We start from the raw sequence: 20,157 nt of genomic DNA, 5'->3' as shown, positions 1-20,157 counted from the left end.
AACCGACGTGAGGCACTGGATCAACCGCGGCGGTACGCGTGGGTTGACAACCGTCCCAGCCCGGAAACCACGAGTTGGATGGAGGTGGAATGCGGATGATTCCACTCTCCGACTATGATGTGTATGCTGCTTACGTCGATTTCTTCTTTTTTGGCTGTTCTTCTGCGGTTGGAAAGTTTTCATTTCCAATCCGCTTGCGATCACCTCGTGTTGAAGTAGAGGTCGAAAACGGCGCGGTTGGAAAGTTTTCATTTCCAATCCGCTCGTAGAGGGTGGGTGGAATGCAGATGATTCCACTACACTTGAGACCCCTGGGCAGAAAGCGGACGTTTCCGCTCCAGAGGACTCTGCTTCGACCTCAGATGCATCGATGGAGAGGGTGACGCTTTCCTCGGTGGTTCTCTGTGGCCTGCGATGCCACGTGTTTTGTGCCCGGCGCGTCGTGTCCCGAACTTCCGCGATATGCAGCATTGTGTGGTGGTCATCCTCGCATTTCTTGCACCGCCCCTCGTGTGTGCAATGAGCTGCACTATGCAGAGATGACAAACAATTGGTGCAATAGCGGTGTTTAATAACGAAATACCACCTTTTTTCCGTTGTGCTATCGCGGAAGATAGGGCACATCCTAAGTGAATGTTTCTTTTCGCATAGGCGGTAGGCTAAAGAGAACTCCTTTGCCTCAGCTGTTTTGCGAATTGAAGTGAATCGCGTCATTTTTCTGAAAAAGAAAATAAGTTGTTCTAATTTCATCGACGTAGCGAGCGTATTTCGGTTGGCGAGCAATTCTGACAAGGTAAATGTAGACTTCACCTTATAAGGGGTTGTTGGTGGAAGCAGGGTAAAGTATGCGATAAATAAATAGGCGATGGATGTATTGTAGTGTAGTATAACTGCTATTCATTTGTTTTACAAATGATACCCTCGGACCCCCAAGACAGAAACAACGCCAACCCAAACATTACCAGGAAAGATTTTCATGTCTAATTTATACATTTCCAAGCATTTATAGCATTTATTTTTGATTACTAACTCGTTTCTCAAAAATGTAAATGTCTACGTCATGCTTTTCCGTATGTGACGCATGTAGCCTTACGGATAATTGATGATGTGTCAATACCCTTATGCTACCGTACTAGTGAATCGATTGGTTGCAATATCGATATATTGCATATTTCACTAACTTCAGTTCCGGATTAATTAATGAAACGAAAAGAAAAAAAAACGTGCGCGTGTGATTTCGTTTTTGTGATTGCAATATAATTGTAATTGCAAGAAAAATAGTGCGCGCGGGGGCGAAAATGTAAATCGCGAAAATTTTGTATTTCGTGTTTGTGAAAATTTTGTGTTTATTTCGTGTTTGTGAAGTGGTTTAGTGAAACAAAATATACATATGTACATATATATATATACATGTTGCAAAGTATAAAAAGAGGAAAAAAAAGAATGTGATAATAAAGACCTATGAAAGGTCATGTAAAAATCCTCCAATAAGCAGAGCAACAAGTTGCGTGAAAAAGTGTGTAATTGTGTTTTGATGTCGATACGATTCGCAATAAAATCATGCGATCGTGGAGTGACGACATGTGTGGTAGGGTGTGCAGTGGTTTTTTTTTTTTTTTTTTATTGTGAAAGAAAAAATTTTTCTTTTAAGTGTTTTTTTTGTGTTGGTTTTTGCTTCGAAAAGCAAAAACTTAATTGCAATATGTTGCATTAGGGTGAACCGAGCAACCCGAAATTTCTCCTCTGTTTTTTTTTTGTTGTTAGAAAATTTTTTTTTTTGTTCTTTTCTTTTTTGTTTACTATTTAAACTTCTTACTTCGAAAAGTGAAAAGGAATTGTGCTATGTGCCGTGCATTATATTAGGGTGTCCTTAATTGAAAATTTTTTATTTCCGTAATTTTTGTTTTTTACTTATTTTATTTTTGTTTTTATTTTTATTTCGATAAAAACGGGTGTATGCAATGGAATTGGCAGCGATTTTGTTTAATTTAAGTAACGTTGCCTTTGCCATTGTACTATCCTTTTTTTCGTTTCTTCGCACCAAAATAAAAAATTATGTTTATGTGAGCACCCTTATATATAATGCATTAGGCAAAAAGAACAAAGGAAATATTTATTTGAGGGAAATTTCATGATGTAATATGTGGTTTGCGAACCCACGCTTTTTTTTTTTTTTTTGATTGCCTAAGCAAACCCGAAAATTTCTCCTTCATGATTCCATGCACTCCAATGCATGTACATGTTTGTGCACATGTTTTCGGTGGAGACTACCCAGATATAACTTCACTTTGTAGTGAGTGTGTAAAAACGCATTTAAAATTTAACATTTAATAATAAAATGTGTCCATCAATTGTAGCAAAATATTTTTGCCTTTATAAATGGAAATCACCACCCATGTGCGCAAGCATGTACATGTACATATGTAACATTAGGCTGCATCAAAAAAAAAGAAATTTTTGTTTCCACTGTGACTTTGTTGAAGTTGCTTCGTTTTGGTTAGGAGAAGTTTTGCTGTTGTGTGGAGATTTTGTAACTCCAATTGTAGCGTTACTGCTGAAGATTAGGGTCTGACTTGTTTTCGGTTTCCGCGGTATAGGGTGGTAGTAATATTAGTTTGACAAGTGGTCTTCGTTTCTTGAAGATCGTGCAGATCTTACAATTATGAATTACGGATCGTATCATGTTTTTAACTTTTGGAATCCAGTATTGAGTTCTAATGATGCGCAGCATTAATTGGTTTTCACCATGGAGAGACATTTCATGGACAAACTGAACATACAGACGTGTAAACCTACAATTGTACGGAAGTATTATGGGATGGCGTTCAGATTCGGTAGTATCTTTGGATGCACCAAGTCGTCCACCCGTTTTCACTACTTCGTTTTCATCAAGATATGGAGTGAGCGGAAGTATTTCGCTTTTAGATCCAATTGGTGTTTTGGATTGCAAACTTGAAATTTCTGATCCGTAATATTGCTTCTGAGCAAGTTTTATTAAACGGGTTGTTGTAATTTTAATTTCATCTGAGGAAATTAAATAAGATTCAGGTTGACTACAATCTTTCGTTTTAGAATGCGTTCTATGAAAAAACCTGAGTATATATCTAGGAAGATTTGAAAACCTATCGAGAATATCATATATATTGCTTGAAATTGCGGTTGCATGTGCTTGTACGCGTGTTTCTTCAATATTCGTGTTAAAATCAAAATCTTGTGTTGGCCACTTTTCCTTCTCTTCTTGGAGCCAAGAAGGACCCTGCCACCACAGAGAGTTGTTGACTAAATCCTCGGCTAGTATTCCTCTACTGGCTAAATCTGCTGGGTTTGTACCTGAATCCACATGATACCACGATGAACTTCCAACTTTGTCGACGATTTTTGTAATTCGATGCGCAACGAAAGTTGATCATGAGCACGGAGGTTTTCGTATCCAAGCCAGCACGATTGTCGAATCTGTCCACAGGCGAATGTTTTGTTGAACTAAATCAAGGTTAGCGCAGAGAGATTCGGTTATCTCCGCTAATAATACAGCTCCGCAAAGTTCCAATCGAGGAAGTGAGATGGTTTTGACTGGAGCTACTCTTGTTTTTGCCAAAAGCAGATTCACAAATATGCCGTCGTTGGTTTCCACTCTCAAATACACGGCTGCACCATACGCTTTCTCGGAGGCGTCGCAGAACCCGTGGATTTCGACCTTTTCCGTTGGAGAAAAGGCTACCCATCGCGGTATTCGTATTTTGTCGATCTCCTTGTACGTATTGGTAAAATTTTTCCACCTGTCTAATGTTGAAGACGAAACGGTTTCATCCCAGCCAGTACCCTCTAACCAGATATTTTGCATGATCATTTTTGCCACGATAATTGTTGGAGCTAGCCACCCTAATGGGTCAAAGAGTTTTGCGATAGTAGATAGTATCGCTCTTTTTGTGGGCTCGGTGTTTTCTTCTATAGGGTTTGCTATGAAGTAAAACTGATCGGAATTAGCATTCCACCTAATACCGAGCGCCTTTACACTACTTGAGTCTTCAAATTCTAAGAAATCTTCGCTCAGTAGATGAGCTTTGGGAATACCCTGTAATATTTTACTGGAATTTGAAGACCATTTTCGTAATGGAAAACCAGCTGAACTTAAAACCCTAGAAATTTCATCTCTTGCTCTGATCGCAGATGCAATAGTATGCCCTCCCGAAAGCACGTCGTCGACATACATATTTTTTCGTAGGATATTTGAACCGATTGGATGAGATTTTTCGGAATCATCAGCCAGTTTAAGTAAAGTCCTTATTGCTAGATAAGGAGCACAATTGATACCAAATGTCACTGTTTTGAGCTCATACAGACTGATTTGATCATCTGGACTTGAGCGGAAAACTATTCTTTGGTATCTTGTATGATTATCATCTACTAGGATTTGCCTATACATCTTCTCAATATCGCTATTGAAGACATATCTGAAAAGTCGCAAGCGAAGAATTAATGTTGGTAAATCAGCCTGAAGCACAGGACCAGGAAGAAGAACATCGTTCAGGCTGACATTATTTGAAGAGCGTGAAGAAGCATTGAAAACAACTCTAACTTTGGTAGAGATGCTTTCTTCTTTTATTACTGCATGATGTGGTAAATAGTAATTATCGACCGCATTGGCCGATTGAATTGAATCTAATTTTGACATATGCCCCATAGTCTCGTATTCTAGTATGACTCTATTGTACTCCTTCTGTAAATCGAGATTTTTTCTAAGTCGGGTTTCATTTTTATAGAATTGAGAGCACGCTATTCTTAATGATGGACCTAGATTTATCTCCCCTGGGAATTCTGACCTGAACGGAAGCGACACAATGTATCTTCCGTCAGAATTCCGCTGCGTTGTACGTTGATACAATTCCTCACAAACTGTATCTTCTAATGTGGAGGCTTTAGCTTTCGGCGTGTCTTCGAGCTTCCAAAATGACCTTAGCTGCTTGTCTAAAGCCACTTCATTGTAAAAGGATACCCGATTATGATTGGTTGGACTGGCTGCATCAGCACGACCAGTCAGTATCCAACCAAAGACAGTTTCTTGAGCTAAAAGAGTGCTAAGAATATTTTTTTTGATACCGTCTAATATGATTTGCGGATAAATATCCCCGCCCAGAACAAGATCAACTGGCTCATTCACGAAGAAACGTTTATCCGCAAGCACGAGATCAGGGAATGCTTGTTGTGTTAATGCACTAACATCGCATGTTAGCAAATTACCTGTCAAATGGGGTAGAACTAGAACTAATGCGTCAATAGAAATTAGTGGGTCAACTGGGGACCACAACTGAATGGCGCATGCCTCTTTTACCTGCGCAGAAACTGAATTATTGATGCCCGAGACTTGAGCATGCATCTTTCGAGTTGGCAGGTTGATTCTTCGTCTGAGTCTTTCAGTGATAAAAGAGCATTCAGATCCCGAATCTATGAGAGCTCTGGCCGAAAAATCTGTACCATTATAATGAATGGTGACGCGAGCTGTGCCTAGTAAAACCCCTTTACTGGTATTAATAAAATTAGATTTTACAGTAGTTTTATTTTGCTGCTTTTTTTGTTTTGCAGATTCATTTTGAGATTGAGCTTGCCTTGAAGTGCACGGTTGCTCATCTGATGAATCTGCAGAATTATTTACCTGTGTAAGTTTTGCCTTACTTGTCTGTAAATGCAGAAGGGTATTATGTCTTAAATGGCAGTTGCTGCAATTGTGCGCACTTGTGCATTTTGACACTGAATGCCCCGATGACAGACAGTTTAGGCGGAAGTGATTTCTTTTTATGAAAGCAAGTCTTTCATTGGTGTTCAGATTTTTGAACTTTGAACACGCATAAATTTTGTGATCATTGCTTTGACACATTTTATAAGTGCCTCTAGCTACACTTGCTTGAAAAGCGCCAACTTTCTTTGGGTGATGTTCAGAGGCCTGCTTTGAGTTTTGTACCTTTTGAGGTTTTGTACTCTTTGTACCTCTTAAACCTGAGACTGATTCTAACGTTTGAAAACGATTTGTCAGAAATCGGTCCATATCCGCCCACTTGGAAGTTTCTGTCTTGTTTTCTACTGACTGTTCCAATAGCGAAAGGGTCACATCAGGAAGCTTAGTTGAACATAAGTATGTAATAATTGGATCCCAATTAGATATGTCAATATGATGACTTACTAACGAGGATATGCAATTATTTATGTCCCTTTGTAATCTTTTTATTGAATTACCGCATTCAGTTTCGACTGATTGAAGGTTGAAAAGAATCTTTAATTGAGTGCTGACTAATATTCTTTTATTTTCATACCTGTCGCACAAATTTTTCCAAGCTATAAAAAAACCATCATTCGTCAATTCGCATTTCTAAACGATTTCTCTGGCTTCACCTTGGGTTTTTTGTATGAGATAATATAATTTTTGTACTGGCGACAGGCTTTTATTTAGAATATAAATGGCCGTGAACATGTCACGAAAAGTTGGCCATGACAAATAATCACCTTTGAATATATCAGTATCACAAGGTGCTAAATGCAAATTACGTGGCGTGAAGGCAGCATCGTTCTCCTTCTCTGCCTTCTCAAATTTTTCCGACAGGTCATTAAGTTTTGTCATGCACCGCACAAAAACGGTATAGCAATAATTTTTTTTAACACGTATATTTATACGTATATACAGTCCACTGGTTTTTTACTCTGAAAATTATTAAATTTCAGTTTACTCGTTTCAAAATAAATATTTACGTTTGTAATTTTACACAAGGGCTGTCGGCCTAAACATAGATTGACATGTTTTTATGTGAAATATAATATGTTTAAGATATGGATATGTTTTTTATGTGTAATTGAATGTGTGTTTTTATTGTTTTTTATTACAGTCCTGATGATGATCTCAGATTGAGATCGAAATATCGAAATTAAATACATATAAGCAACAAACGGAGTTGTTTTATTTAAAACAGGCCTAGAGCTCATAAAACAGAATAATATATATATTTATTCATTAACGGCCAATAAACAAATTAATTATGAAAAGTATTTATTATTTCCTAGTTGCGCACTTATTTCGTTAATCTCGGGTATTGGATACCTATCGGCTACAGTTACGTTGTTCAATTTCCTGTAGTCGATTACGAGTCTATACTTTTTTTCCAGAGGCATCTAGTTTTTTTGGGACTACCCATACAGGTGAGTTGTATGGGGAACGCGATGGTCTTATTATGCCATCATTAAGTAAGCTTTGAATTTCGTTCGTGACAAATTCTCTCAATATATCTAGTGTATACGGGCGTATCGGAAGACGTCCTTATTTCGCCTACTACGGTAGTGGTGTAGGTTAGCTTTTCGTTTGGCTCAGTAAATAATTGATCATATTTTTTTACAAGTTGTTGCATATAAAATTTTTGAGAGGGTGTCATATGTTCGGTCCTACCTTCGATTTTGTTTACGGCAGGGGAAGGCATTTGTTTAATTTTAAATTCCTTACCATTACCGGACTTGATTATATCATCACGAACGTTAATGGTTGCATGGAGATCTTTGAGACTATCGTTGCCGATGATCCCATCAAAGGATTTTAATCCTGGCAAAATAAAAAATTTTAAATTTGCATTATCTTTTCCAAAAAGATTTATTATTGTGTGGTGGGTGATCTTAATTTGACCCGCTATTGAATTTGCGAAAAAGGGTTTTCGGGATGGGTTTCGAGACAAATTGAGGTTGTATATAGTTTTTACTTGAACCGGTGTCAATTAATATTTTAAGGATTTTCCCGTTCCTCGTTCTAAACTCAACGTAGGGTAACGAGGAACTCTTCAACCTAAAAAATTAACGTCAATATAATCTGCTTGATTATCGTCAGGGTGTTCCTGCAGTAGATCTTCGTGCTCTGCATTGGTCACGTATCTCTCGCATTCCTTCTCAGTTGGTGTCCAGTTTTGGTGATGGTGCTGGTCTTCCTGGTAATATTGTTCGTCTTGTGCGGATGTGTCTATGTGAAAATTCCGTTGCTGTTTAAATGGAATTTGTTGCGAAAGGTTTGACGTACTTTTTTCGGCTGGTTTATTGAAGTTTGGCCTATTCATGTAGTTTAGTGCTCTCGACTGGGTGGAGCGATCGATTTCCATAGGCTCTGGATGAGGTTGCGGCTTCGGAGCCGTTGGTATAGGTGGTTTGGTTTGGCGATAGTTTTGCTAAGGTTGTTGAAGTTGATGGTTTGGTTGGGTGACTTGTTGGTAATATTGGGGCAACTCTTGGTGTCGAGGTTGCATGTGCGGTCCTGGGATATACGTGGGTTGCAGATAGAATGGTTGAGGTTTGTACTGCGGGTTCCTTGGTGGCAGTGGAGGTGTGATAATGGGATTGGCTTTTCAAGTCGTGCTTGGTTGTGTAAAGGAATAGCTGATACGGGCAACTTGGTTTTCGAGTTTGAGGCATAAGTGTAGGGCTTGAGGGAGATCTTCGGTCTCTTTCATCCCTATGAGTCGGGGAAGATCGCCTTTTAAGCCTCTAATAAATGTGTTAAAGGCTTTGTGCTTATAAGTCTGTGTAATGAGCGAGAGTGACTCCTGGCTCGTTTCCAGACTTGTTAATTTGTTTAGTATTAAGGACAGGTGAGTGTAAACGTTTTGATAGAATTCTTGGATCGTACAATTTCCTTGCACCAAGGATGTGAGTTGGCATTCGAGAGTGGTAATATCTCTCTTATCCGCATAGTGTAGTGATAAACATCTGGAAATTGCTTTCCAGTTAAGGGGCGTACTGTATGATTCTAAGGCAACGTCTGCACTGCCGACAATTTTATTTCTAATAACGGATAGAATGCCAAAATATTTAGGGGTTCCTCTTAATGAATCGTAAATTTTTAAGACCCTATCGACGCTTTTCTTCTAGGAGCTGTATTCGCCTGGGTTTCCGTTGAAATCTCGGATACTGCGTACTATGTCCGGGAATTTGTCAAGATCTGAGAGTTGTCCTTGGAGCTCTGGTCTAATAGTTTCGTCAGTAGCGTTGGTTAAGTCGGCGTTGGGGTTGAGTAGGGCTTGGAAATGTCGTCCTTCGTTCCTAAGTATTCTAGTGTCAACTGAAGTAACTAGGGCTTCTAATTCGGTAGTGGAGTTGCTTTGGCTACTTGATGTTTGAAGTAAGGGTTGGGCGGGTTGGGGAGCTTGATTTGCTTGGGGGTTCATCACACTTGGTCGGATCATTTTATGAGCGTTTGTATTTTTGTTAATGGCTATTTGTTGATATCGTTTATTTCTTAGCTTTTACTAAATTTTTATATTATGGGTGGCGAATCGCAGATTTTTTTCTTTTTTTTTCGCACAACCTAGTATTGTAGTTTAGAATTTTATTGTTAAATCCTATCCTATGTCCTACTGTTAGTTTTGTTTTCCTATTTGGATGTTCTTATACTATTAAATTTTCTCCAAATTAGTTTCTTTTCTAAATTCACTTTTCTTTAAATATTATCTCACTTAAAATTATTTTTCTATTAAATTCCCCTTAAATTAATTTTCTTTTGTAATTATTTGGAGCTTTTCGGCCGATAAAATAAAGACAAAACACAAGGTTTCTCTTTTCCTCCTACGCGTTTCGATGAAATTTTTTCGTCATAATCAGGGAGACTGTATATTTATATAAAATATGATATAAAACAGGCGGCCACCGTGGTGTGATGGTAGCGTGCTCCGCCTATCACACCGTATGCCCTGGGTTCAACTCCCGGGCAAAGCAACATCAAAATTTTAGAAATAAGATTTTTCAATTAGAAGAAAATTTTTCTAAGCGGGGTCGCCCCTCGGCAGTGTCTGGCAAGCGCTCCGATTGTATTTCTGCCATGAAAAGCTCTCAGTGAAAACTCATCTGCCTTGCAGATGCCGTTCGGAGTCGGCATAAAACATGTAGGTCCCGTCCGGCCAATTTGTAGGGAAAAATCAAGAGGAGCACGACGCAAATTGGAAGAGAAGCTCGGCCTTAGATCTCTTCGGAGGTTATCGCGCCTTACATTTATTTTATTTTTATGATATAAAACAAAACAAACATTAACACATTACTTAGTATTACACAGTTTACATCACTCTGTTGTTAACATAATACTTACATTCAAAACATAACATTGAAACTTTCAACATCTAATGCGGCAGTTACCCACGAACGTACGTAGAAAAAACGTGTCAGCTGACACGACCTATCTTATGAGTGTGCAATGTAAACGAATACTCACCGACGTGCAACGCCCGTACGTACGTAGCCCGGAACGTAGAAATCAAAAAAAATTTGGAGTTTTTCCGTAAGAACGTGTCAGCTGATCGCTCTCTCACTAGACAGAGTTGCCTAGTAAACTTTTGTGCGCTAATTTTTGACCGTTTGCAGTTTTATGCAAAAACACCTAATTAAAGTTTGAAAAATTGTGAAAATAATTCGAAATAATTATGTAAAAGTGCTGATTATAAATATTTAATCTATTTATACTTATTTAATATGTATTCCGGCCTTTAACAATATCAAAAATTAAATTGGAAAAAGTTGATGTTTCCATAAGCATACATACAAAATGGTCAATGGCAACAGTGCTTATCTGTAAACAATACACACACAAATATGTTATGTACATGTACACAGACGCACACATTCATTCCTACGGGCTTGAGAGTTCGGTCAAACGTGCTTCGTCCGACAACCGTCCTTACGTACGGCACACGTCGGTGGGTAACTGCCGCATAACACATAAATAAACAAAACTTTACATTTAATTTACTGCCTCCATTCATGTTTCCTGCTTCATACATTGGCTGACAATGCCGTCATATAAGCGTAGTTTATATTGTTGACGTCTTCTTTGAAATTCATTGCAGTATTGATATTTGTTGTAGTATTCGTAGAGCTTCCAGCGTCATTCGTGTTCGTTCTTTCCCCTCAACGTCTACTATTTTCGCGTTTTCGAAGTCCGCTGTGTGTCCTTTGTTGGTCAAATGTTCGCATAGTGCTGTTGTTGTTTTTCTATTTTTGGCGTCTAGTCTATGTTCGTTTATTCGTACACTTATGCGGCAGTTACTCACGAACGTACGTACCAAAAACGTGTCAGCTGACACGACCTATCTTATGAGTGTGCAATGTAAACGAAAACTCACCGACGTGCAACGCCCGTACGTACGTAGCCCGGAACGTAGAAATCAAAACAATTTTGATTTTTTCCGTAAGAACGTGTCAGCTGATCGCTCTCTCACTAGACAGAGTTGCCTAGTAAACTTATGTGCGATAATTTTTGACCGTTTGCAGTTTTATGCAAAAACACCTAATTAAAGTTTGAAAAATTGTGAAAATAATTCGAAATAATTTCGTAAATTTTATTTTTTTAATTTCGTAAAAGTGCAGATTATAAATATGTAATCTATTTATATTTATTTAATATTAATTCCAGCATTTTGCAACATCAAAAATTAAATTGGAAAAAGTTGATGTTTCCATAAGCATGCATGCAAAATGGTCAATGGCAACAGTGCTTATCTGTAAACAATACACACACAAATATGTTATGTACATGTACATAGATGCTCCCATTGATTCCTACGGGCTTGAGGGTTCGGTCAAACGTGTTTCGTACGACAAGCGTCCGTACCTACGGCACACGTCGGTGGGTAATTGCCGCTTTAGCGATCGCTTCGTCGTTCCAATGTATATTTGATTGCAAGTTTCTCCTGCGCTCCCATTACATTTTATTTCGTATACCACATTATGTTGTTGTTCTTTGTCGATTTTGTCTTTTGTTTGTGTAAAGATTGTGTTCACAGTTCTATTTGGTTTATGCACAAATTTTATATTGTTGTTGCGTGTGATGCTATACAATGTTTTGTTGTCCGCTAATCCTGGTATGTAATTGACGCCTGCATATATTTGCTTTTCTTTTGCATTCTTTTGTTCAGTGATGCTTCGCGCGCAGTTGGTTTGACTAATTGTTGTTGCTATCCATGCATCTATTAATGTGTTAGGGTAGCCATTCTTATATTAAATATTTTTAATTTTTTTAAAATTTGTGGTCATGAACTCCTGTTCACTTAAATTGTAGATTTTCTTTATAAAGCTTATGGCCGTGTTCTTTTTTTGCATCCATGGGTGATTTGAATGGTAGTTTATTAGTTTATTTCCTTTAAAACAATTTTCCGCGTAATTCATAGATTTTCCTATAAAATTACTTGTTTTAAATATTTTTATACTATTAAATTATCTTTAAATAAATTTTCTTTTCTTATTTTCACTTTTCTTTAAAAAATTGTCCGCTTAATTCATGGATTTTCCTATAAAATTACTTGTTTTAAATATTTTTATACTATGAAATTTTCTTTAAATAAATTTTCTTTTCTTATTTTCACTTTTCTTTAAAAAATGTTCACTTGATTCACAGGTTTTCCTTAAAATTCTAATTTCCTTACGCTATAATCAGGAACATCCTCGTCTCCTGGGCAGGCGGCTAATATCTGTGTATTTCCTTTTCGCTTTCGCTACTGGGGGTGCCTCTTTTCCTGCACTTGGTCCTTTATCGGGTTGGCGCGTTCGTTCCGGGTTGGCGCTTGTTTTTTATCGGTCGATTGAGCACTTTAACTGATTTCCGATTAAACTCACGGTGGCTTGCAGCTGCTTGAGGTGTCTTTGCCACAATGATTTTATTGCGCGTTTTCACCCGATTATTACCGCTCGGGCGCCAGTTAGGATTTTACTACATTAAATCCTTAAAAAAAATATTTTTTGTGGACACGAAGTCCGACTTTATTCGGTCACTTTCAAATTAGAACTGATTTTACAATTTCTTAATTCTACTTTACGGCTAATTCTACATTTGCATGTTTGTCAGCAGGCTACGTTGCACCTGCATGTGCTGGGAATATTTGCCGGGTTTGTTGTAGCAGCGTCATCATATTTTGGTAGCGCGTGTGGTGTCGTTTGCCCATGGGAGACAATCAGGTTAAATGTTCGCATTGTTACTTGATATTGCTCTGATGCAATAATTTTGTTATTGCAACGTTTGTTGTGTTAACTGTCACTACAACAGTTTTGGATGACCAACTTTATTGAATTCAGTTTAACGAATGACTTCATTTACATTTCATAAAATGATATAACTTAAGCTCGGAATAATATTTCAGTACAAAGTAAAGAGAGAATGAATATAAAGAATGAATGAGTAGATAATAATAGAAGTGAGAGGACAGGGTTGCCAATGAACATGAAAGTGCACGATGACAGCTCGGCCTCTCCTGACATTAACTCGTCCCGAGTTGCCCTGGTTCGTAATCACCTTCAGGATCACCATCCTCATCAATTTCCGGAAACAGGGCACACCAGGGCTTCATCTTATCTGATGTGGCAATGGTACTGTATTTTCGTTGAGAACGCTGCATGCCCTCGAAATCTTCGATAACATATCGGTCGAATCGCAACACTTTCTTTACGACATACGGACCCTTATACTTAGGTTGCAATTTTCGAGATTCGCCTGTACTCTCTGGCGGTGCTTCAATGAGGACTAAAGATCCCTCCTCATAGGGCACAGGCTTTTTATGCTTTGCATCGAATTTCTCTTTCCACTTAACTCTTGCTTTTTCGATATTGCGAATTGCTTCATCACGTCGCCCTTGCATATGTAGTTCATGATCGTCTGCTTGTAATGCTGCCAATATCTTATTTCCGCTCAGGTCACGCAAAGGGAAATCGTAAACCAGGTCAATGGGTGCAAATTTCGTTGTTGCATTCACCTTTGTGTTTAGTAACCACTGAAGCATCCGGATGTGTGTGTCCCAGTCCCTTGCATCACTGCTCGATGTTCTCAAATACGCCAAGACTACTTGATTGACACGCTCTGCGAGGCCATTTGACCGTGGCGTTCGCACTGCCACCTGAATGTGTTGAATATTGTTTGCCTGACAAAATGTACTGTATGTAGCTGACGTAAACGCAGTACCTCGATCAGACACAATTCGTTGTGGTAAACCAAAAAAAAGAGTCAGCTGATTTAATGCGTCCACTACCGGTTTCGTCTTCGTCGAACGTGTTGGGCAAACTGCAGTATACCTCGTTAGTGCATCGTCAACAACAAGCACATACTCGTAGCCACGTCGGCTTTTCACGAACGGTCCTAAATGGTCTACATGGAGTGTCTGGAATGGCAATTGCGGTATATCCATCGCATATAATTCACACTCCTTACGCCGTGGCTCACGGTAGTAGCAACATTCGATGCATGATTTTATAAACCCCTTGACAAAATTCCGCATTCTCGGAAGCCAAAAATTTTGAGCAATTCTCTTAATAGTTCCGCCAACACCAGGATGTCCAACGTCATCATGGCACATCTTCAGTATACGCCACCACATCCCCTTTGGAACGACCAGCAATAAGCGCTCGTGTTCACCCTTTCGATACAGTCGATTTTCTTTCAAACAGAAACTTGTAGCCATGTCACCTCGTCGGCCATCAACATCATTCTGCAAACTATTAACAATTTCGCTTAACTTGGCATCTTGCCTTTGCATCGTACAAACTCAGTCACTGGTGGTTAATGTTAAAACCTTAGCACCAAAATCTCCTACTTGCTGAGCTCCATCAACGGGCGAACGACTCATGGCATCGACATGGCACATCTCAAGAACCAACGCGCTATCCTTGGTCTCATTGGTGTGGACGATTTCGCCGTTGTGATTGCCTGTCACTACAACAGTTTTGGATGACCAACTTTATTGAATTCAGTTTAACGAATGACTTCATTTACATTTCATAAAATGATATAACTTAAGCTCGGAATAATATTTCAGTACAAAGTAAAGAGAGAATGAATATAAAGAATGAATATTTTGGAAACTAAGGGAGAAATGGCCAAAAATCTTTCTATCTGAACGATCGGTTGTATGGGATAGGTATATACTAGAGCTGCAAAAGTATCGATATTCGGCATACTCGATATTTTCGATATTTAAGAGGGAGGGTATCGATATATCGCGATATATATCGAATTTTTTGTTATAGTGAAAAGCGCTTACTCAATTTGAAAGCATATCAGGTATATATAAGACATTTATGTAAATATAATATATATATGTAATATTGTCTTCATAACTTCCAAACGATCATAAAACACATTCTGGAAAGTTGTCCGCGATGGTAGCTCATACAGCGAAGCGAGGGTATATACAAAGTTACGACACCCTTTGTCATCCACTATGGGAAAAGGTCGAACGCCTGCGGTGGCTAAACCCCAGTAGGGTGCTGGCAAAAGCCTTTTACGTGATGATGGATCTTCATATATTTTTTCATATAAAAATTAATCTTATTTGGCGAACTGTGTGAATCTAAATTTTCAGTTGTATGCGACCGTTCTAGATGGTGAAACAAATTGGACGTATTACCACTAGTTGTATAACATTTTTTGCAATAGTATTACTGATTTTGTCAAAATGGGTCCAAATACTTGACTTTGTGCTTCGTAGCTTTTTGGCAACACAATTTTCGTCTTTTCGTCAATTGATGTCTTCTGTTGGGTGTATATCTACATATACGAATACATGTATATACATATGTGTATATAATATGAAAAAAATAACGTAACTTTCAAATTGAACTTTTGTAAGAATTTTTCGATATTCAGAGCCACCAACTTGTTAGGTATTCATCTAAAATAAACACAAATCTGACATAATGTATGTAATTTTATTTATTCATGTTTTATTTGTCTTACCAAAGTTTTAGACGCTGGTAATTTCGCCGCTATAAAAAGGAATAAGAAATGGAAATAAAGTACTCGATATTTAGAAAAAACATCAATAATCGCACCACGAACCTGGTATCGATGTATCGATATTTATATCGATACTTTTGCAGCTCTAGTATATACTATATACATATAGCTCCGATCAAAGTGATTTTTTCAGGAAATCTTCCATGATATATTAGAATAAATATCACAAAGTTTAACGTTTTTATATTGGAAATTAAGGGAGAAATGGCTAAAATCCTTTCTGTTTGAACGATCGGTTGCATGGGATATATATTATATATAGCTCCGATCGAAATGATTTTTTCATGAAATCTTCTGTGACATATTAGAATAAATATCACCAAGTTTAAAGTTTTTATATTGGAAATTAAGGGGGAAAATGCCAAAAATCTTTCTATCTGAACGATCGGTTGTATGGGATATATATTATATATAGCTCCGATCAAAGTGATTTTTTCAGAAAATTTTCTATGATATATTAAAATATATATCACCGAGTTTCACGTTTATACTTTCTAAATTAAGGGAGAAATGGCCAAAAATCTTTCTATCTGAATGATCGGTTGTATGGGATATAACTATATAAAGCTCCGATCAAAGTGATTTTTTCAGGATATCTCCCATGATATATTAGAATATATATGGGAGATATATGTTATAGTGGTCCGATCCTACCGGATCCGACAAATGTCTAATATAATACAAAAATACATTCTTGTGCCAAATTTTATTGAGATATCTCAAAATTTGAGGGACTAGTTTGCGTTCAAACAGACAGACGGACGGACAGACGGACAGACGGACATGGCTATATCAACTCAGTTCGTCGCCCTGGTCAATTCGGTATACTTAAGGGTGAGTCTATCTTCTATATTTCTCAACGTTACAAACATTGGACCAAAGTTAATATACCATTTAATGTTCATGAAATGTATAAAAACTATATTGGCACCTGGGTGATGGTTTTTATTTTGTATGGCGGCAGCGAACGTGTTAATTACTAGTCCCTATTTTTGTTGTACAAAAGAATTATTTCTTCTGGCAACGACGTTACTCATACGCCTGCGCGTACTATTCCATCAATCAGAGAGCGAGTAATGTATTTCAGCTGTATGGATAACATGTGTCCTTTGTTAAAGCACTGTTACTGGAATTGTTTCAGTTCGTATTTGCTACGTGTCGGATTTACAACGATTAAAAGGAAAGACCAGAAAAGTTAAATTTATTAATGCATTAAAAACTCCACAACTATTTCAATTATGCAGAGTTCCTTGCATTATATGTATGTACATACACATGTGTGTATGTGTGATTAATTTTTTCAAAGGATGCTGGCATTGAGCAGACAATGTACATAAAAAAGTAAAACCAGAACAATATAAAAGTGTAGTTTAATCGTATTCAACTATTAAAGTTTAGTCTTCCAAAATATGTAGCCCTTGTATTGCTAAAAAATAGAATACTTGCAGTGAGATAGAATCAGAAAAGTGATATTAAATTGGCATTTATGAAAACGTGATAAACTTTGCGTTCATTCATATTTGCTTTGTACTCGCATCAAGTCGAATGGAACCCGCACAACATGAACGCGTGTGCAGACGGTCGCCAATGACCGCCACTGCAACAAATATCGATAATGACGGGTGTTTTCAAGTGTGTCAATTTGTGTCCACTGCAAAGGCCATATAATAAAAGCTTACTTAACAAACATACAAACTTATACTCGTGCATAGATATCATCTACGAAATATAAACGATTTGGTTTTGTGTGCAACAAATTATTTTTGTACAAAAAGAGTTTGATACGGTCTACCACGCCACGTTACTGCAAGATTTGGAAGGGTCTACCCTTCCCCCATGTCTTAAACGGTGGACCGCAAATTATCTGGGTGGTCGGCAAGCATCAGTGCAATTTAGAAACGAAACACCAAAACCAAGAAGAATTAACCAAGGGGTGCCACAGGGTGGTGTCCTATCCCCGCTTTTGTTTAATTTCTACATATCAAAGCTACCTTCACCACCAGAAGTAGTCGCTATTGTATCCACAGGCCCAGGCCCACAGATTGATTAGCTTTGTAATAAAATAAACAGCTATCTCCCTGATCTATCTAGTTCTTTCTCCTCGCGAAACCTGACATAGTCACCGACCAAATCATCGACCCTATTTACAACATGGGCACGGCAAATGTCGAACATATTGGATATCCACGTCGATGTCATTACGCTACCGACTGCCTTACACCCAACAATTTTGGGTGTAAGTTCGAACAGGATCTACATTTGGGTGAGACGCAACCGTAATTGTACCTAAAATCTAGAGCCGTAATAAAATCCTCAAATCTCTTGCCGGCAGAACTTGGGTCTTTAACACTTACAAAGCGTCCCCGATATGGTCGCCAAGCCTAAAGGTTATTAACTGGAAGGAAACACAGGCCTGCCAAAACTCTGCCCTTAGAACCGCTACGGGTTGTCTTATTATGTCCCCAGAACACCATCTTTTTTTTTTTTTATTTATTAGAACACCATCTACACAATGAGACGAGAGTACTCCCCATTAGGGAGAGAAATGAAATGCTGAACAAACAGTTTCTGTCGAATACCCGGAAGCTTGGGCATCCCAACGGACATCTGATTGAAGAGGCCACACCCTCCAGGAGCTTAAAAGGCCATCTCAGAACACAGCCGTATGAAGCAAAAAGTACAAACAGGCCCTCAGTGATATTCAGAAACAAGCGTCGGACTTCTATGCGCGGAGTTGCCCGGCGAATCCAGTTCTTAATGAAAAATAACCACAACTCACAGAAGTGAAACGCACTCTCCCTAGGGAAAAGCGCGTCACTCTAGCTCAACTTCGATCTGGGTACTGTAACAGGTGGTTTCACCAGATTGGGGGTGTACGGAACCCATTTATGTACTCGAGTTCTTGTTATTCCATATTCTTAAATTGACAAATCGGTTACGCTCAAACATTTTCACACTACATAATAAAACGTAACTGTTAATTCGTTGTTAATATCTAATATCTAATCTAATCTAATATTTATATTATAAATGGGAAAGTTTGGATATTTGGATGTTAAGATGTTTGGATGTTTGTCCAGACGTTTGTCTTTGTGACTCAATCACGCAAGAACGACTGGACCGATTTGGATGAAATTTTGCACACATATAGCCAATAGTATAAATGTATAAATGTATTTATTTATTACGGCTTTCCTAAGCCTAACTTAAATCTATTTTACATGTTTATAATTGTCTTCTGGACTATGCAATCTAGAATAGTTACATCTATGTCCTACCTTGGAGTACTATGGATGGGAGACTTCCAGATCATGCGAACAAAGCGTAGAAGGATCTACTAGCTATATTTCTTTGAAAAGGGGGGAGGTCACCGCCCCCTAGGAACAGTTATAATTTAATTATTGTATTTTTTCGTATTTGTGACTGAATCACGCCAAAACGGCTGCACGGATTTTGATGAAATTTGGGACACAGACAATAGTCTACTAGCGAAATTTTTTTCGAGCATGGAAAGGGGGGTGGGGGTCCCATAACCCTTCGAAAAATTACACATTATAACTTTACCTTTACTGACCTTCACTAATACACAACTCAATAGGTCAAATAAGTCGAGGGCTTACAAAATGAGCAGTGACACCCTCCGCCCCCCCCCTCCCTCCTTCTCTCCAACTCTGGTGTAAAATCTATAAATTGTTATAACTCAATATAAATGTTCTCCTAAATGTATAATTTTTGGTATCTGGCACATACAGATCGAGATCTAAACAACCTTTGAGAGATAAAATCTTTATGGTTTCCGGGATCACTATGGGACTTTTTCGGGGTCATTTTGGGTCTCATCCGTAATCATTTCTGGATGGTTTTCGGGATCCGTCCGGGATCCCGTTGGGGTCATTTCGGGACTTTTTCTCGACTAATACGGGATTATTTGGGGACCCTTTCGGCATCATTTCTGGATGGTTTTCGGGATCCGTCCGGGATCCCGTCAGGGTAATTTCGGGACTATTAGGGGATCATTTAAGGACCTTTCCGGCATCATTTAATGGTCATTTCGGGACTTTTTCGGCATAATTTGGGGTCCCTTCCGGCATCATTTCTGGATGGTTTCCGGGATGGTCCGGGATCCCGTCAGGGTCATTTCGGGACTATTAGGGGATTATTTGGTGTACCTTCCGGCATCATTTCTAGATGGTTTTCGGGATCCGTTCAGGATCATTTCGGGACTATTAGGGGACCATTTGAAGACCTTTCGGGCATCATTTCTGCATATTTTCCTGGATCCGTCGGGCATATCGACGGGGTCATTTCGGGACTATTTCGGGATCATTTGGGGTACCTACTGGGATCACATCTGGATGGTTTTTGGTATCAGTCCG

General features: G+C 38.4%; 1 protein-coding gene across 13 annotated transcripts in view; it reads left to right on the top strand.

Annotated features, from left to right (window-relative positions):
* The first annotated feature begins 1,245 nt into the window (after positions 1 to 1,245).
* Positions 1,246 to 20,157, top strand: part of LOC137249839 (protein unc-93 homolog A) — a 114,317-nt gene continuing 95,405 nt past the window's right edge. For 5 of the 13 annotated variants that reach the window (XR_010952567.1, XM_067781809.1, XM_067781804.1 and 2 more), the window contains exon 1: positions 16,945 to 17,122. The gene's annotated coding sequence lies outside the window, so the exon portion shown is untranslated. Of the gene's footprint in view, positions 1,589 to 7,127; positions 7,183 to 16,944; positions 17,123 to 20,157 lie in introns of those variants that run through there. The other 8 variants (XM_067781811.1, XM_067781807.1, XM_067781806.1 and 5 more) reach the window with 5 other exon arrangements.

This window comes from Eurosta solidaginis, chromosome 4, assembly GCF_040869045.1.
Source record: "Eurosta solidaginis isolate ZX-2024a chromosome 4, ASM4086904v1, whole genome shotgun sequence".
In the NCBI taxonomy this organism is placed as follows: Eukaryota; Metazoa; Arthropoda; class Insecta; order Diptera; family Tephritidae; genus Eurosta; species Eurosta solidaginis.
This window is presented reverse-complemented; position numbering and strand designations above follow the sequence as displayed.